The sequence below is a fragment of the Anser brachyrhynchus genome (assembly GCF_964034855.1).
Source record: "Anser brachyrhynchus genome assembly, chromosome: 6".
Classification (NCBI taxonomy): Eukaryota; Metazoa; Chordata; class Aves; order Anseriformes; family Anatidae; genus Anser; species Anser brachyrhynchus.
Genome location: NC_137700.1, coordinates 3,885,133 through 3,896,336, shown reverse-complemented (window position 1 = coordinate 3,896,336; position 11,204 = coordinate 3,885,133). Strand labels below are relative to the sequence as shown.

The 11,204-nt window shown below is 38.3% G+C and overlaps 1 pseudogene across 1 annotated transcript in view; it reads left to right on the top strand.

Annotated features, from left to right (window-relative positions):
* Positions 1-329: 329 nt before the first annotated feature.
* The window catches only part of LOC308196956 (ubiquitin carboxyl-terminal hydrolase 42-like), a 559,714-nt pseudogene continuing 548,839 nt past the window's right edge, over positions 330-11,204 (top strand). Inside the window, exons 1-3 of the transcript in view lie at positions 330-501; positions 3,224-3,280; positions 3,987-4,187. The product of the transcript in view is annotated as a ubiquitin carboxyl-terminal hydrolase 42-like (transcript). The remainder of the gene's footprint in view (positions 502-3,223; positions 3,281-3,986; positions 4,188-11,204) is intronic.

Genomic DNA, 11,204 nt, shown 5'->3' with positions numbered 1-11,204 from the left:
TGATTCCCCTCAGAGAATGTCATTTGCATTTTTATATTAAAAAGACTCCAGAGTTGTAATGGATTAAAATCCTACGAAAGTGAAAGAAATGGCATCAGCCACTAGTTCTGCAGAAGCTAAAAGTAATACTGATAGAGTTTTGATGGAAATTTTTCCTTTGTGTGTTTAGTTTGGGGATTCCTTTTAAATCATTCATACCAGCAATTTAGTTCTTCAAGGCCGTTTCTTTGAGATTAAGTGACAGGACTTCTACTACTCTTTTCTTCTTGGAATGCTTCTTGGTATTCTTACGTCAGCCAGAACATTTGTCTCTGTCGCAGATGAGAACAATGACCATAGTTAACAAGCCCAAATCTTCAAAGTCTAAAAAGCCATCTTCAAGGCGGTCTGGCAAATCCAAGAAACCGAGTACTAAAAAACTGATGTCACGCACCGCAAACTGGGGCCGGATACCACCTGCAGAAGATTCAAGCCAAGTCTCTGTGGCCCAAGGATGTGGAGGTGCTATTTATTGTAGATCCTCTGAAAAATAAGTATAACCATAGAATTGGGCCAACAACTGAGAGGAGCTACCACCTTAACCCTGTTTAGTGTTACTAAAGTCAACAAAGGAAATTGCCGGTGCGTGGTAACACATGAAAATAGCACAGATTACGGGATAAGAGAGATATTGGTATATCCGAAATTGGATAAAGGAATATTGGTAGCCCACTGAAAAGGATCTAGAAGAAAAAGAGAGGGCCAGGTACCATGGACACAAGTGGTACAGATCCCACACAGGCAACCATCAGAGAATTTACTGGTAGGATTGATTAAAGATTTTGCCATAATGAAAGGAACTGATAGAATTACTGCTTGTTTGCCCATTCCAAAAGCAACAGGGGACCCGCTTGAGTGGGGTATAATAACCTCCCCACTGCCCCAAGTAAAAGGAAATGGAACAATTCAATGTAAAGAAGTGAAAGTTTTAGAGAGGATAAATGTTACACAATACTATAGGAAACTGAGCCCCCCAACATCAAGGTCTGAATGTGAAAAGAAGAACTACCATTTCATAACAATAGGCAGATTTAAGAATGTGGGACAGTGTTATTACGATGAACTACGTGTAGTAGAAGGAGTTAGAGAAAAGATTGTTTGGGAATGTCAAGAGAAAAATAAGCCAAAAGGAATGAAAGGGTGGGATAGTGATTGGACAGTAAGTTTATTGCAGAAATTCCAGTATGGAGGGAATACATCATGGTGTATTAAATGGCAGGGGAAGCAGAATGGAACTGATCAGTTTTATACAGTAAGCCAGGTTGACAGTAGTGGTAGACAAGAGTCAACAAAGGTAGCTTGGTGGACTTGTGAGAAGAAATATACTTGCGACAGTAATAATGAAGATATCAAGCACTTACTTCCGGTATTGATAGCTCTTAGGGCAGGATGTGCTTGCCGAGGAATTAAGTACAATTCGGAAAGAAATAGCCAGGGTAGTCAAGTCGCAGTGGATTGTAGCTATAGTACCATAAAAAGTCCAGGACAATTTGTATGGGCAGCCAGTAATGGAACTTGGACTACACACCCGCCGATAGATGGGGAAGTAAAAGAAATAACTCTAGTACTCCCTCCCCACACTGCGTCCAATATGGAAAAAGTCTCCTTTTAAGGGAAAGTTGGAAACCCTACAAATTAGTAGGGCAAAAAGAAGTTTAGAAGAAGGGGCAGATGAAGATATATGGCATGAACCCTCGGATGGAGTAAAATTCAGTTGGGCGTTAGAATCTCTATTTGCACAGGTAGCTACTTATCGAAATAGGGAAATGATTTATAAACTTACAGGACAAGTGAGTAGGCACGAGAGCCACGAAAGAAGGCTTTAGAGACCTTAATATCCAACTACAATCTACAACTAAAATGGTGCTACAAAATCGATTGGCATTAGATACACTGTTATTAAAGGAACATGGAGTATGTGGATTTCTAAAAGATCATATTGATCATTGCTGCATCCACATTTCAAATGTGACTATTGATGTAGAACATGTCATAGAACAACTGGCTCGAGTGGAACAAGATGCAGAACAGGAAGAGAAAGATATGACAACAAGCTGGTTGGATAAAATTTTTAGTGGATGGAATATTAGTAATTGGGTTAAGTCCTTACTGGAGACAATAATTATATTGGTGATTGTAGGGGTACTAATTTGGTTAACATTTATAATGCTGAAAAGTCTGATTCTAAGGAAGACAACCTGGAACCGGACAGTGATGCAAACTATTGCTCAGCAAATGGAACCACATCCTCAATATCCTCCACCGGCATCTAACAACTTTGGATTTCAGAGAAAGAATCTGAGGAACCCAGGAGGTGAAATGGAATGAAAACCGAATAGACAAGATCAGTTTCAGATCAAGTGAACCCAACCAGAAGGGTGAACGTAACATAAAGCAGAAGTGGTGGACTTATGAAATGTTGTGACAATCCTAATCTTTGTAATTTCCTTGATTCTTAATGATGTAATTTTCCATGATTATATTATTGGTGAGCACTGACTGTAAAATATTTTAGTTAGTTAGTGAAAGCATTTGCCCTCCTCGAAAGGAGTGAAATGCTTTCAAAGGGGGGAAATGTTAGTAATAGAAGAAGAAATAATACAATATTGTTTAGTATGTTACATTTGCGATGTACTGTTCCGAGGCTGCGCTTGGAAGATACAAAATATATGTGCAAGGGTAACATGAGAATGCACCAATTCATGATGAGGAGTAAGGAGGATTAAAAGAATGCTCAATTTGCAAGACATCTAGATAACTGGGGCTTCTTGGACTCTGGGAACTGGGTCAAACCAACCTTGCGGTTTGGACTGAGACCAAGGGCTCAGAGAGCATGCGTGAAAAGGAAAGGTTAAAAAGTTCAACTCTGATGAAGACATCTTACTTCATCCCGACGATCACCCGGACGACCAGCAGAGAGTGATACGCAAGCGCAGAAGGACTGATAAGATAATTAGCATACGAAGCGAGGCTAGGTGGAGCTAGGAAATGAATATGCATAGATGAGTTGTGAAACCTAATGCATATGTAGTATCTTAGGAGATAAAAGAGAACTAAGAGAACAAATCAGACGAAGTTAGATTTGGGCAGGCATGCCCCTAACTTCCGGCGCCTAATAAAGCACCTTCATATAATCACTTTGTGGATTATGTGTTTTCATGAACGCTAACACAAGGATGTGGAGGTGCTATTTATTGTAGATCCTCTGAAAAATCTAAGCCTTTTGCCCAAAGAGATCTAAGTAAGTGTGCGCTTTATCCTGCCTCCGTTTTCTTCAAAACAAAAGTAGAAAGTGCAGTTCTTACTTGTTGCACTGATAGAGAACGGGACTACTGTGAATAAAGACTTCCAAAGCGATTCTCCTAAGGCAACTGAAGTGACTGACGTTACAGAAATTAATTTTGATATATTTACAGTCGACAGAGAAATATGGGGAGCATTTTGTAATGCACTGATTCATCCATATCTTTTCTGTTTTGCAAAGAAAAGTGTTTGATTGTTGCTATTCACAGGTTCCATTATTCACAGGTTTTTGAATGTTAAGATTGCTCAGGAAAAGATCTGATATTTGTAGGGGTACCGTCATTCCTAGTTATTTGTTTTTACATTGTCCTTGCATTTATTACCATATAATTTCAAGTCTAAGTTTGTGGTTGAAGTTATAATAAGGAAAAAAGCATATAATAAGGAAGAAATTAAAATGGTTGACTAAACTTTTTTTTCCCAAAACGTTGTGTTGACCAGCCAATTTGAATATGGCGGTATTAAAGGTGTCTGCAATAAGTTTTTCTGTTTTGGATTGTAGCTAGTTCCTCTAGGTGCTCCCGCAGAATAGTATTTTTACTATGCCTATATATACTTTATATATTCACTATACCTATATATACTTAATACCTTTCTTAGAAACAAACAAACAAAATCTCTTTTTAAATATAACTTTCTTGCAGTTGTTAATGATGGAATTGCTCCGCCACAAAGGATTCTTTTTCCACCTGAGAAGATACGTATGGATTGGCAAGAAACACAAAGTGTTGGAGTTGGCCTGTACAATCTTGGCAACACGTGTTTTCTTAATGCTACTCTACAGTGTTTGACCTACACCCCCCCACTTGCCAATTACATGCTTTCTCTTGAGCACAGCCAGGCATGTGAGTACTTTCTAACAGTATTTTAAATCTGTTGGATAGCTGTGAAGGTGAAAGAACAGCAGTGATTCTGTGAGACAAACTTACTTGCCTGATTTTACCTGTAGACGCTGGCTTTGAGCATTGTATTAGCAGTGGGCTCGGAATAGCATATGGAGTGCGTTTAATGCACCATGTGTTTTTTTTGTTTGTTTGTTTGTTTGTTTTTTTAAAAGGATCTTTTCTTGCTTCATGGGAATAATGAAGTGCATTGGACAGTAATGCATTTAATGAACATTTGGCATTTGGGCTATTTGGGCTTCCTGCTGCTAGAAAGGCAATAAAATTTAGGATGTTGGCATCATAGGTCTTTAGTCTGCACAGCCGAGGTTCCATAATGCACTACAATAAATGGTCTGTTCGTTGTTGAACCAATTAAAAAAAAAAAAAAAAAACAAAAAAAACCTAGAAAGCAATATGAGCTGTTATGAACACGACTAGATTTTTTTGTGGGACTGTATTAAAATCTAGACTGATTTTGTCCTAAATAAAATGTTGTACTATAAAGTAAATGTTGTACTAAACCTGTATGCTTTTTAGGCTGGTATCTTTGTATCGATACCTAGAAATTTAACTGTTTTCTTCCTGTATATAGAAATCGTTTCAGTTGAGAATCCTGTTGAAAAAAGGAGGGCAGAAGTACTATTACATACATTACTGTAATTTTTCCTTTCTCCCAAAGGACTCGTAGCTCTGTATCATGAAGCTCACCTGACAGCACTGTGCTGAAAATAACCCACGTTCTCTTAATGCTGTATCATCAAGGTCAAATATTCTTTCCTCATACATTTTGCAACCTGTGGAGTTCACATTCCTGTCAGCCTTTACAAACGTGACTTTGCAGTAGTCTTTTAGATTTCTCATCACAAAATGCACTTGAATACAGGCTTAATGGATATTTTTATTCTATAAAGTTGTGTGAAATGAAATGTTAGGAGACTGTTGGGACAAGGAGAGTGGATATTGTATCTATAGTTTAAATGTTACTTATATGTTTGTTTGTAGTTATGTCTGTTTCGCTAGACTGGGATGCTTTCTTCTTTCACTCTTCAGGTCGTGAACAAGATTTTTGCATGATGTGCACGATGGAGACTCACATTAACCAGGCCCTGCGTTGCACTGTTGATGCCATCGAGCCTACGCGTGTTATCAATAATCTCAGTCGTAAGTGGCTTCAGATGTGTTTCTTTTTCAGCATCTTGTAATCTTCAAATAATTATTTGATGTGTATAAATGGTTTTAACACTGTAAAGAAGAGAGATTTTAGAAACAGGAGAATTACTTCATTTTTAAATGAGGTGAATACTATCATCTTCTTATTTAGGAATAGGACAACATTTCCGTTTTGGCAGTCAAGAAGACGCACACGAGTTCTTGCGCTATACTGTTGATGCTATGCAGGAAGCGTGCTTGAATGGAAGCACCAAGTAAGCATAAACAAATTCACTTTTATACGTTCTCTAGCACCTTTTAGGCCTTTATTTACTATCAAAACTGAAAGTCTAGGTCATCCTTGGTTTTCATAAAACTCTTTGAAGAGTTAACTGTGTGCCTTAAATCTTCTGAGGTCTGATTATAATTTATTTCCAGATTGGACAGATCTTCTCAAGCTACCACCATCATTCATCAAATATTTGGAGGATTTCTAAGATCAAGAGGTACTTTTAAAAATATTCCTGTCGTTAGAACTGATCTGTGTCTTTTGTCGGTAGTAAAGCAGTCTGTAGTTTGTCTGAAGTAGTATCTATCGACAACTTGAATGTGGACAGTTAGTCTCCTTCACGTGTTGTTAAGCATTTATATTTTGCTTCCAGTGAAGTGCTTGAATTGCAAAGCAGTTTCGGATACGTATGAGGCATTTCTTGATATCACTTTGGATGTAAAGGTAGGAGGTTTTGTAAATATAATTCATGATGTTTAAGTACATGTATAACTTTCTAAATTAAACTTGTTTAACTTAAAAAACCAAACCACGTACAATGTTAAAATATAAGAGCTTGGTGGTGGTTAGAAAGTGGATTGGACTTTGTCCTTCTGTGGAACCCCTGTAAATAGTCTCCACGTCTGCATTGGGTTTAAGGGGAAAGAATTTTATTGCTCCACAAAGTATAATACTGTCACACTTCTTTGTTGTTCTACCTCAATATACGTCTAATTGTTAGACTGCTGGATTTGTTGCCAGTATTGATGACAAAGCACACTATAGATGCTGTCTGCGTTACTGGAAAATGATTTGTTTCAAAGTAGAATGACTTCCAGGTGAGGTAAACGCTGAGCATGCTCTTTCTGCCTCCTTCTTGACAGTGCTCATAGTAGATCGCTTAAGTATGTATTAGTCAGGTTCTCTTATAAACTCCTAGTGTGTCTCTGGAATTTTGAATTTACAGTGACTTTACGCTCTTCTTTCTCGCTCCTCTAGGCGGTTTCATCTGTTACCAGAGCTCTAGAACTATTTGTGAAACCTGAAGAGCTGGATGGAGAGAATTGCTATAAATGTAGCGAGTGAGATCATTACTAATTATGTCTTAATACTAGATATTAGTTTTATATATTGCATGACTTAGAGCGTAAGTTATCCTTTAACTTCATTTAGAAATAAGGAGACGCAGCTTTGTTGTTGTTGTTGTTGTTGCTTCATTTCGTAGTAGTGGTGAGCTGAAGCAAGGAGCTATGGGGAATGATTTGGAGTGGAAGGCAGCAGCAAGTTCCTGCAGGTCCTAGCGTTCACTGTGAAACAAAGTTAGATTGAGTGTCAGGGAATGTGAGCTGGCTCTGTGGTAATGAATGTTAGCAGCCTGTGCTGGCTCTCTAAACAGCGTCTTGCACAGCTCTTGAACTGTGAAACCTGTCGATGTGGACTAATGTCCGAAATGAGCTCCCTTAAGCCTAACCCGTGCACAGGGAAAGCCTGTTGAGTTCAGGCGCTATCTGTGCTGATCAATATGTAAGATGTTTCTACGTATGTGAGAAACAATTGAACATTTGCATAAGATGGTTTGGCAAAACAAGCTGTTAGTCAAACATCCCCTCAGAAAAGCACAGAGTGCCCGGCTCAGTTCTGTAGGATTCATGCCTGACCCCTCTAAATGAAAAATGCAGTATCCACTTCTTGTTGTTGGATACTAAGGAAATTAGGGTGTCGAATCAAGAGCGTCCAATAGGTTATTAAAGCAATTTAATCCCAGGTTCGTCTTGGCCTGCGGATCCTAGAAAGCAACATGCAGCGTATTCAGGATTCTCATAAGTGATGTCTGAGGAAGAGAAAGAACTGTAATAGCACCTCACATCTGAATTGCATGGTCCTTCCTTAATGTGCTCTTTGAGGTGTGATCGGTTCAGTCACACTTAAAGCCAGAATTTTCCGTCTTTTTGTGAGTTTAAAAGGAAAGGCCTTGCACATGTACAGTACTTTTTCCATTGCTGATGACTGTTATTAGTCTTATATATAACTCATTTTTAATATTTTTTGTTTATATTTTATAACTCCCTGGTAATACGCTTTCGTGAGAGATCCTGTTCCCGCTGTGCTCTGAGTTGTTGGTAAAACTTACCTTCTTCTCTGTATTAACAAACGTGACAAGCAGTGCATGGGTTTATGAAAAGAAAAAACCAAACATATGATGCAAGTAAATATCATTCAAATAGCATAAGCATGCGTGAGACATTAAAACGAGTTTGTTTTGAGGGCGAAAAAGATGATGCTTTCAAACACTTGTCTCTGCTTGTTTTCAAGGTGTAAAAAGATGGTTCCTGCATCCAAGAGATTTACCATACACCGTTCTTCCAACGTTCTCACAATATCACTGAAAAGATTTGCAGATTTCACAGGTGGAAAGATCAACAAGGTATATTTCCCGCTGTAATGCAACTTTGTCATCATGTAATGGGACATCCCCCAAAGCTGAAAGTTGTTAATATTTTCAGACAATAATTGTAGACTAACGACTATGGCTTATTCTTTCTCTTAATATCAGTAAAGTTCCTGCTTGACAAGAAGCATATACTTTCCTCTGAGAAGGCTAATTCATCAGAAAACAGTTGTCTGCAACTTCTAGTATTAAACGTTGCTTATGGGAAGACTTATTTTTAGTGAATCAAGAGATATATTCATATAATTCCAGTCTCTGTTTTTTGGAAGTGTTTTTCTCTGGCTAGTCCGCGAAGTACTCTGATATAATTTTTCTATCTTCTTGGTCTCTCTTTAGGAAGTAAAATATCCTGAGTATTTGGACCTCCGAGCCTACATGTCTCAATCAAGTGGAGAACCACTCCTCTACGCCTTATATGCGGTGCTGGTGCATCATGGAATCAACTGTCGCACAGGACACTATGTATGCTACATGAAGGTAGAAGTCAGCATCATTTCTAACAGGGTAAAGGTTGTGCTGGCAAACCAGTTCAAGTGTTACTAGTAGTACTGTTTCTAGGGAAAAAGATTTCATTATATGTTTATTTGACACGTGTGTATTTTATTGCTATCTGTGATTTCATTTGGAAAACATGCAATTCATCTATAGATATCGTTGTCTTTATTTGCAGGCTGGTAATGGACTTTGGTATCAGATGAATGATGCAAACGTAGTCCGTACTGACATTAAAAGAGTTCTTGGTCAGCAAGCTTACTTACTTTTTTATATCAGGTAATAACAAGTATTCAAATGTGTTCAGAAGAGATTTACTCTCCTGTTATTGATACTTTTCTTTTTGCAAGTGTTTTTCTTTCTCTCCCAGGAAAAGATGATTATTTCTCTAATTCAGTTCTGTCTAACCTGAAATTCTCTGTCATTTATTATCTTTTGTTGCTTGGCCTTAAACTGCAGCACTTGTGTAAATTGCTGTATATGTGTTATCTGTAGCTGGCTAATTTAGAGAAGGAGAGAAATGAAGGCCATCTGTGGTGTAAGAATGAATTATTGCTCTGAAAGTGATAGTCATAGTAGGAAGACTGTTACCTACTTTTCAGTTTGTAGTCTTGGCTAAGTCTTCTGTAGAGAAGGCTTCCATGTCGTATGAACTGTTCCTATAAAATTGTAAGATGGGATTTAATCCAAGAGTAGGCCGAAAGAAAAACTAAACTGAGATCACTGCTCTTTTCTGAAGGCGCTATGATTTGACGCTCGGAGAACGTGCTTTTTACTTAGCAGCACCATCTTATCCCTGTTCATTCCCCCCTGGTTCATTAGCCCCCTGGGAGGCTAACAGTAAGCAGGCTGGATTTCTGGGACCACGACTTCCTCCTCATATGATTAAGGTAATTTAGGGAAGCGGGAGGGCAGATAATGGCACCAAACGGACAGTGGGTTTGGGGTTTGGTGTGGGGTTTTTTGTTTGGTTTTTGGCATCTTTGTTTTGTTTTCCTTCCCACGCTGCAGCTGTCTTCACAGCCCTCATGCTACAGCCAGAGTCATTCAAACAGTGGTTACTGCTGAATTGCGCAGCCATGCGACTCCATTGTTTATACCTCCTAGACAGCTTTGTAAAGCACAGAGAGCTACGCTCTTTGACAATTTAAGTAGAGTGTACTAATCCTCGAATCATTTAAAAGAGGACTTGTTTTTCCTATCACTTTAGCTAAGACAGGGAAACCAAATTGTCTTATTCCTGAGCACCAGAACAATTATTCCAGGCTTTTTGGGGTATGTTTAAAGGGGAAACTAAATATATTTGGGAATAGCTTTAGGTAATGTTAAGTTGTTTGGATGGTTTTCAAAAATGATGTTAATTTGATATCAATATGCAGTAAACCAAAAGCAGGAATTAAATACACTTATGGGACTTGCATTTATCTTTTAAGGGCAGTGTTTTTTGCTTTTTAGGTGTTAAGACCATTTGTAGAAATACTTAGTAGGAGAATGACATGTTTAAAAATGTTAAATGGAGTGTTTGCATTAACCCGTCTTGCAATTTCTTCTTTTTAAATACAGAATTCAAGTCGTTTAAATGGAAATGGATCCATAAAAGAGGATGCAAATACCACTGGTGTCACCCGAAAAAGGCCATCTTCAGCACCACCAATGGCCTGTGTTCAAGAACAGGCGATTACCAGGCCTAAATTTATCAAATTTAACACCTCCTCTTGATATCTTATATTGGCTCCTTGTGAGGACAACAGCCCTCTTTCTTTCCATAATGCTCCATGAACACGGACTACTCCAAAAGCATACTTTGAATCTGTCCAAATGTTTACCATCTTCCCTTTACTCAGTTCCAGTGCTCGAGGTAGGGCTATCAGTTCTGCTCGCTGTGCTGATGTTTCAGGTGGTAAAGGTTTTGCTTCGATTACTGTCTTCAGGGTTGTTACTGCATACCCTGCATATCGTGTTCCATTCTCCGCAAAACTACTACCATCAGTAAAAAGTTCCCAGTCATACCTTTCAAGGGGTACATCCTTCAAATCCTCGCAGCTGGCATGGGTATGTTCAATTATTTCCACACAATTGTGTTCCAACGGTCCTTCTTCTGGAACAGTTCCTAGAAAGACTGCTGGATTTAACAGGTTAGTTGTTTTCAAGGTTACGTCATCTTGTTCAGTTAGTATTGTCTGATATTTCATCATTCGGCTGGGTGATAACCAGTGGCCCCCCTTTTGTTCTAAAACAGTTGTTACCATATGTGGTACAAAAACTTCAATATGTTTTCCCATTTGAAGGCAAATAATTTTCTACTATCTTTATCAAGAGGTATGCAAAAGAAGGCATCCTTTAAATCTATCACAGTAAACCATTTATATATCTCTCTCACAGATGTTAACAATGTGTAAGGATTAGCCACTACCGGGTGAATGTCCTTTGTTATTTCATTTATTGCTCTAAGATCTTGTACCAATCTATACTCACCATTCGGCTTCCTTACTGGAAAAATTGGAGTATTGTATTCCGATTTACATTCTTCCAGAATCTGATGTTTGAGAAATTTGTCAATAATTTTCACTGTCCCCTGCCTAGCTTCTATCTTAAGTGGATATTGTTTGATTCGAACAGG